Source organism: Spinacia oleracea, chromosome 6 (genome assembly GCF_020520425.1).
Source record: "Spinacia oleracea cultivar Varoflay chromosome 6, BTI_SOV_V1, whole genome shotgun sequence".
Lineage (NCBI taxonomy): Eukaryota > Viridiplantae > Streptophyta > Magnoliopsida > Caryophyllales > Amaranthaceae > Spinacia > Spinacia oleracea.
The window spans coordinates 90,715,054-90,722,985 of NC_079492.1; the positions used below are offsets into that span (position 1 = coordinate 90,715,054).

General features: G+C 34.6%; 1 long non-coding RNA gene across 2 annotated transcripts; it reads left to right on the plus strand.

Moving 5' to 3' along the window:
• The first annotated feature begins 2,965 nt into the window (after positions 1 to 2,965).
• Positions 2,966 to 6,736, plus strand: LOC110803958 (uncharacterized). Of its 2 annotated transcripts, none has more exons than XR_002537610.2 (6): positions 2,966 to 3,115; positions 3,429 to 3,560; positions 4,353 to 4,603; positions 4,745 to 4,846; positions 5,001 to 5,103; positions 6,434 to 6,736. It is a non-coding gene; the product is annotated as an uncharacterized lncRNA (long non-coding RNA). The 2 variants fall into 2 exon arrangements; XR_002537609.2 differs by lacking the exon at positions 2,966 to 3,115 and adding an exon at positions 3,123 to 3,334.
• The last annotated feature ends 1,196 nt before the right edge of the window (positions 6,737 to 7,932 follow it).

Sequence of the window (7,932 nt, forward strand, 5' to 3'; positions counted from 1 at the left end):
GTAAGCTGTGGATTAATATCATTAATTCCACTTGAACTGAAGCGGCCTCTAGCTAGGCATTCAGCTCACTTGATCTCACTGAATTATTAACTTGTTAATTAATACTGAACCGCATTTATTAGACTTAACATAGAATGCATACTTGGACCAAGGGCATTATTTCCTTCAATTTTCAGCACAACAATTCAAAGTTTTATATGCCAAAACAAACAGAAACACAACCAATAAGGTCCAACTCAAGCTAAAATCTAATTTCTTGCCTAAAATTTTATTGTAACTTGAGTTATATTCATATGCTCCCTCCTATCTCATAACTCGAGTTTTAATTTACAGCCCTTCTTGATAAGCCAACTTACTCAATCTCGTTTGTCATATAGAAAATGGTTCAAGGAACATATAAAACTTTAGTTGTTCTTTTAAATTATACTCATAAGGTCCAAAAGTGAGATGTGATAGGACCCTAGGAGGTCCAGCACCGTGACAATTGAGGTACTTTTTCTATTAGGGTACCTCATCATTGCCATTGGACAATTGAACAACTGAACGTAACTGGCCAGATTAACTGAACTAATCAGAACTGAACTAACAGCGGTACACATTCAACAACAGCAGCAGCAAACACAACTGCAGAACTGTACTGTGCCTCAAGGTGCTGAGGTTTTCCGCTACAACAGCTTTCTCACTCTCAACGCGTTTCAAGGTCTCATTGGCTTCTAACCAAATCGTATCCCAGTTTTGATGCTAATCACTCATGTACATTATTTAATTAGAAATCTATGATGAAAAGCGTGCAAGGTGTACCCTTAGTTTTTTTTGGATTAAGTCAAATGTTTCTTTTTGAGAAATCACACAATTTGAGCAAAAATGAATTGAATTAAAGAAGCTAGCTTAATGGAAGCTTCCAGAATCTCTCTGCCCTCAAGCTATTTTAAATTAGTTTAGGATACACAGTATTATCTACAACTATTCTAATTTGGTACTGAATTTCGGGGTTTAGATTTTATCCCATTTCAAGAGAAACCCAAATCAATCTGTTTCCAGAAATTTCGTTCACAAACCAATTCAATTAAATTCCATATCACAAACCCAGAAGAATGTCAGTATTGAGACTAAAGCATTTCAAGACTACATGGCTACATCAGCTTACAGTCATAAACCCAATCTTTTCGACTACACACACTTACAATTACAACAACGGGAATGTACTCGTCACCAAACTCAAACCAAAACCACACTAATTATTGCAAAAATTCGTCCATTACGAATCATAAGGCAGTACACTATTAACCTTGTTCAATAAATCGAGTGTTACAAAAAACAAAGCAACCAAAAAAAGTTTGCAACAACAATGTAATGAAACACCAAGTCACAACATAAAATTATTGAACAAATTATGTAGCAAAAAAGTAAAATAATGTAACCATGTGACTATAATGCAAAAAAGACGAACCTGATTATCCCATGAAGTTGCAATCAGATGATTAGGCTTGGGACTAAAATGAAGGCTTGACACAGAATCAGTTGGTGGTTGAGGCACCTGGAGTTCATAATTTAACCACAATTTTCACATTATTTTTTTTACCCAAAAACTATTGTAATTCAGTATTTCAACAATCAAGATCATGAAGACAAAAAAATGAAAATTACCTCATATGACTTAGTTGGATTTGTATTTTGACCCAAATTCGTAAGAGATGTAAAATTCGACATTAGAGCTGAAGAAAATAAACAATTGAACAAAATATCAAAGAGGGTTAGTCAAACTTAATCAAATTTACAGACAATAACAGAGACCAATTTAAAATTCCCCCAATAAATTTAAATTCTAATTGATTAGGGCTTCAATTGAAAATCACAAATCCAACCATAATAATGATGAATTTCAAACTTAATCAAATTTACAGACAATAACAGAGTAACGGTACTGCTCAATATCTAATACTTCATACTAATGAAAAAATAGAGGCGGGAAAATAAAACCAATCCCCTGCAGCAATATCATTGGTTTTTTTCATTTGTTTCGGTCAAACACACACATTAGAGCAGCATTCAGTCAAACACACACATTAGAGCAGCCTTTCAGTCAAGTACACACGTAATAGTTTGTTGAACAATTTGCAAAATACCCAACAATCAAAAAATGTGAAGAGAGGAGATAGAGTACTTTTGTTAGAATGGTTCAGACATGAGAATGATGTTAATTTCTTCACTCAAAAACTCGTTCTTATCTAAATGGGTCACTCTAAATTTGCAAGAATTTGATACCCAAATCTTACAAATTTGAAATCGATCTTCAATCAATGGAGCTGGAACAAATTAAACCGTAATATTTGAAATCGAAATATTTAAGAAATGAATGGAACTGAGTGATTTACCTGAGAGAGAGAAAGAGCGTGATTTGGAACTCGATTTCTTCCCCAAATCTTAAAAAATTGAAATCGAAAGAACTGAGAATTGAAAAAACAATTGGAAAAAACACATCAAATCAACAAAATATCCAAAATCAATTGGAAAAAAAATGAAAATTTGAACAAATTGTTGAAACTAACCCGGAACTCCATAAGATCAGATGCTGATGGTGATGGCGATGGTGATGACGACGGCGACGACGACGATGAGAGGCGGAGGAGAGAGAGTATGCGTGTGCGGTGAAAGAGACACGAAATATTTAGGGTTTAGAATGGAGAATGGGGTTTGGTGGAAGAGGATTAGAGGAAGAAGATCCATGGGGAAGGAGAGAGAAAACGGGAGGGAGGAAGGAGGGTTAGGGACGCCGAAGAGTCGAAGACCTAGGAGAGAGAAAGAGAGTTGTGTGTGATTTAGGGATTCCGTGTGTTACAAAAAAGGTTTGAAATTAAAAGGTTTTGAGGGTATTTTGGTATTTCACATGGTGGACACGAAAAGTTAATTTACGAAAAAGACCTCAGGAGCTGGCTTATATAATAGAGATTTTACGATAAAAATATATACTTTAATTTGAAAATCTTGCTGACGTTTAACTTTTTTTCCAAAATCAATGTCTCACTTAACAAAATCAAACAACTTTTTTAAAAATTTTCTTTTACCAAAATAGGATTTTATGAGTGAGGCAGCAGAATCCCTCAATTAACCCCTGGTGAGTCTTTTTTACTTCTTCTTCTCAAACTAGATCTGATTGTATTTTTATGTTTTGGGGTTTCTTGCCTTTGATTCCTTCGCGTGGGATTTTTGTTGTTTTTGTTTGAGTTGAGTTGGTGTCGATTGTCCTACGGTATTCTTTCTTAACTTGGATTGTGGTAAAGATCCTATTTTTAGGTCTCAATAATGTCGAAAAAATCACCTTGCTTCATACGAGGTTCCCAATTCAACTTTCTGCTCTCATTTTCAATCTGCAACACTTGCTGAAAATACGAATTACTACTTGTTGTAATTGCCCTTTTGTCTTGCAGGTTTCTAGGTATTGTTTCAGCTTTGCGGTTTCTGGGTATTTCTTGAATTCCCGCTATGGATGCTACCTCGTGCTCCACCGTTGTTTCCCATATGCGATTATCATCTCCAATTTTCAGACCCTAATTGTTTGAGTGAGTTTTTAGGTTTCTCTATTTTTTTTTCCCATTTTGCTTACGAAATGAATAGATTTTTGTATTCATTTTTATGCTTAGATTGGGGATTCTCCTACTTTGATCTTTCTTTTTAGATTGTTTTTGTGGGTTTCATTGTATTCTCTGATCGGAAAATTATGATTCCCTTTTGAGCTTTTTTATATTGAACTAGTGTGTTTGTTTTTGTTGGCTGCAATTTTTATGGGGTTTGATTTAAAACATAGTGATAGCTTATAGAATTAGGTCTCAATCATCCTTTTTTTTTTTTTTGGTAAAAGGTAAGCTTTATAACACAATGAAGGTTTAACCTGTTTGATCACATATTTGCTGATGTTCGATTAGAGTTGCACCGTGTAATTGTATTCCCTTGTTTCCTCCGTAATTCAGTTATTCTGGGATCATTTAGTTTTCCAGGTGCATTCAGAATTTACGTATAATTATCACTTTAATAGTGTAATTTAATGTTAACAATGTAGTTTAAACTAGATATGTATCCAGAAACCAGGATGGAGGTACTGACTTAGTGTTGGCTACTGTTTGTGATTACTTCTATTGTGAGTTTGCAAAAATTATTTAAAATAACTAAAATGATGTACTTCATCAAAATGGATTTGTTCGTTCCAGTTCCATTTCGAGCTCATGTTGTTCTTGCTTCTTATCTCTTTCTATTACATTGATCTGTTGGAAGGTTATGTCCACAAATCAAAACTTTCATGCCTCCTAGTAGATATGCATGCATAAATTCTTTCCATTGCATTGTTCTGTTGGCAGGTCTTTTCTTCCGACTCAGTTGACAGTTAAAGCAGCAACATTAGTGGATTTTCGTATTGTCAACTACAAAAAGAAATGTAATGGGAAAAAATGTTGTTCTGCTGCATTATACACGAGCATAGAGGACTTGGCAAAAGCTCATACTCATGTTGCAGAGGAAAAGATTGGGGTGCTTCTTTTGAATCTTGGAGGACCTGATCGATACTCTTAACGATGTCCAGCCGTTCTTGTTTAATCTATTTGTTGACCCAGTATGGTCTCCCTATACTTGTTTGTTTTCTTTTGTTGGTTGTAGAGTGTAGATGAAGATATTATATTTATCTAATTTGTGTCTCTTAACATTTTTTACTAAGACATCATTCGCCTTCCCACTTTTTTTGTTTTCTGCAAAGACCTCTGGCGCAGTTGATTTCTACTCTAAGAGCCCCTAAAAGCAAGGAAGGATATGCTTCGATAGGAGGGAGTTCTCCTTTGCGAAGATTACTGATGAGCAGGTGAGACGATTTTCATCATTGGACATCCTACTTTCTTTTCTAGCATTATTACCGTATCCTTGATATATATTGATTGTTTTGAATTATATTTATGTTTGGGTTGTGTAATTCCATTATGTTGTGAATTCTTAATGAATTGAACTCTGTTTTGAAGGAAAATGCAATCGACATGACACTAGAAGCAAAGAACAAGGGTGTATGTGTATATGTTGCCATGAGGTACGGGTACCCATTTACAGAAGAGGCGAGTGGAGCAGGTTTGATTTTGTCATTATTCTCTCTAATCACTGTTATATTAAGAGTGCGTGTTTGAGCAAAAACTTGGGTACTATCTTTCATGATCTGCCCTTTGTATTTTCTAGAAAGTAGAAACCCAAATGTTTTTCAAAGATTTGATCCATAAGCCACACTTGACCTATTTAGCCCCTCAAATTGGGGAAACAAACCGAGTGGGTCTTATGTGCTAAGTTATTACATCAAGAATTATGGTTTTATTATATTGTTGATCTGATTTCACGTGTTATTGATTGCCTTATACCGAAGGCCAACCATGTTGCTGTGCATTTTTTTTCATTGGCTTCTTTAAGGTGATTCTGAACTAAAACTTAATTGGAGTTGTAAACCCTTTCCCTGGTGTCTATCTTTGCTTGCCATCTTGACATCCTATGTTGTACAAATTAATGCTACTTATAGAACTTGTGTTTTTTTTTTTTGCCCTTCTCCTTACGAGCTAAAGTCCGACGTGTTCTTTACCCTTCTGCTAAGGGAGGAGACTCAGTTTCTTCAAGAAATACCCAGAAACCGCAAAGATGATATGCGATCTTTTCCAGGTTATATTGTTTTGCACCCAAGGCCTCCTTAAAGTGGGTTCAAATGCTGGTGGTGGTGGCTCACAGGGCCGTCTCCGGCAATTTGGAGGCCCTGTGCTAAAATACAGATATTGAGCCCCTAATAATTTTTACGGGTAATTATTTAAGATAAACACATAATTTTTATATTAATATTGTTTTATTTATACAAAATATAGAGTCAAATTAATAATATGGTATAACGTTTTATGTGTGATGGTTTGAGAAAATTGATGTAAAGATTCGATGGACATGAAAAAAATAAAATAAAATAAAATAAAAAAGGGGGCATGGGGAAGAATCGAACCCAGGTTTCAGCTACCACACTTATGAGTCCAAACCAACTGGGATAAAGATTACATATTGAATTATAAAGCAGCTATTAAATATATAATATTTGTTTTTTGGGGGGTTTAACCAACATAATTTCTTTTTGGGGCCCCAAAATTTTGTGGCCCGGTGATGGAGGTCCACCTGGACCTCCCTTTAGCCGGCCCTGGTGGCTCATTCGATTTCCTCCGCAATAGTCAGCAGGTATGCGAAAATATGTGGGCACATTTGCTTCTTTTAACCTCTAGCATTATTCTGAATCATTATATCTTTTGCTTTTTTCAGTTTCACGCGTTTTGAGTTTTTGTCCAAGCTAATTCCCAAATATTGCAAGTATTTCAGTTCTATATTTCACGTGGTATGCATTTTTTTCTTCTGAAGGTCTTATATGTTCTTTGACTGTGTTCAGCCAATTAATGCTTCAAGAACTTGGGAAGCAGAATCAACAACTAGTGCAGCTCATTCAAGGCTGATCGATTTTCTTTGCCTGATTAATGAACTTGCATGTACGTTGAAGGGGAAGGGTGTCTACAGTAGAAGCTGACGAGTCTTAAAGGATTATTTCATAAACTTAGCAGGAAATGCTTTAATATAATGTAAACCGTACGTTAGCAGGAAATGCTTTTAATATTTTGTAAACGCATAGCAGCAAGGTTACTTTTTAATGTATTGAATTTTTTATATATTTAATTTTTAATATATTTAATGTTTATTTATGCAAAAAAATATATATATTATAAAAAAGGATGAAGGACGGTTATCGAAGCAAATCATCTTCTATGTTTATGTAGAAGATGAAGAATAGAGTACGGTTACCTTAGAAACCTCCCTCCATCTTAATGTAAAACAATAAGAATAGAGTACGCCTATCTTAGCAAGCTGTCCTCTATTTTGATAAATAAATAACAGTCAAGTGCCTTAACCGTTCTCTATTTCTTCTATATTTTCTGATTTAAGGAAGGGAATAGAGGATGCTTAGCTGAGACAACTGTACTCTATTCATATGTATAGAGAACGCCTATCCCAACCGTCCTCTAAACTATAGAGATCACTTAGCAGGAGAACGGTCCTCAGGCGTCCTCTAAAGCCTATTTCAACAGTTATCTATTCCCTTTTTTGTAGTAGTACTGATTTGATATTGAAGTACAAAAATCAACCAATATCTGAGAATTTCCCTTTACTTTCTCTCTCCTCTTCACAGTTTCTCTTTCCTTTCCATAGTTTTTCTCACTCCTTTTCACAAATTCTGATTCGAAAATTATAAAAAAGAAGGTATATATACCAGAAAAATGGAGCGAAAAACAAAAGAACGACAAAAAAGGGACAGAGCAGTTTTTTTATCAAAAAAATAACGTTTGTTCTTTTCTTCTCCGAATTGAACAAGATATCCGCGTTTTATATGTGACGCGTGTCGTTTGGACACCAGTGCACCAAAAGCACCATACACACCCCTGCACCATCGTATTTGCGATGTGAACCACTTGAAGTGCTAGGGTTCAACTAGGAATTGATCCCATAACCCTAACTGTAAGAACCGAGAAGCTATTCCCTCAACAAACAAAAAAACAAGAAAAAAAAGAAAAAAAAAAGAAAAAAGAAGGAGAAAGAAACGAGAAGCTAAGGATGATAGGTTTTTTTTAGAAAATAAAATGTTTTTAAATAAAGATATAAAGGGTATTAATGACTTTTACAATTTTGCACAAAGAAAATAATTTCTGCATTTAGAAATTATATTCTTATAAACAAACAAGCCTTAATGGATTTTATAAGATGAATGGCTAAGATTTAATCATGATATATAATGGCCCAGATTTAATCTAATATTTTTAGTCGTCTTTAGTCGACGACCTTTACAGAATTTTTATATTGACAAACTGATTATTAATTATTTTTTTTATCATGCCTTAA